Here is a 746-nt window from a genome sequence, read left to right as displayed (position 1 = left end):
ACAGATCCTTTGCCTCTTTGGTTAAATTTATTCCTAGGTATCTTACGGTTTTGGGTGCAGTTGTAAATGGGATCGACTCCTTTATTTGTCTCTCTTCTGTCTTGTTGTTGGTGTATAGGAATGCCACTGATTTCTGTGCATTGATTTTATATCCTGCTACTTTACTGAATTCCTGTATGAGTTCTAGCAGTTTTGGGGTGGAGTCTTTTGGATTTTCCACATACAGTATCATATCATCTGCAAAGAGTGAGAGTTTGACTTCCTCTTTGCCAATTTGGATGCCTTTGATTTCTTTTTGTTGTCTGATTGCTGTGGCTAGGACTTCTAATACTATGTTGAATAGCAGTGGTGAGAGTGGACATCCCTGCTGCGTTCCTGACCTTAGGGGAAAAGCTCCCAGCTTTTCCCCATTGAGAATGATATTCGCTGTAGGTTTTTCACAGATGGCTTTTATGATATTGAGGTATGTACCCTCTATCCCCATACTCTGAAGAGTTTTGATCGAGAAAGGATGCTGTACTTTGTCAAATGCTTTTTCTGCATCTATTGAGAGGATCATATGATTCTTGTTCTTTCTTTTGTTAATGTATTGTAGCACATTGATTGATTTGCGGATGTTGAACCAACCTTGCAGCCCAGGGATAAATCCCACTTGGTCATAGTGAATAATCCTTTTAATGTACTGTTGGATCCTATTGGCTAGTATTTTGGTGAGAATTTTTGCATCCATGTTCATCAAGGATATT

This window comes from Callorhinus ursinus, unplaced genomic scaffold (assembly GCF_003265705.2).
Source record: "Callorhinus ursinus isolate GAN/ISIS: 27379988/994484 unplaced genomic scaffold, GSC_fseal_2.0 scaffold124, whole genome shotgun sequence".
NCBI lineage: Eukaryota > Metazoa > Chordata > Mammalia > Carnivora > Otariidae > Callorhinus > Callorhinus ursinus.
The sequence above is the reverse complement of the archived record's forward strand: the minus strand, read 5'-3'. Positions refer to the sequence as shown.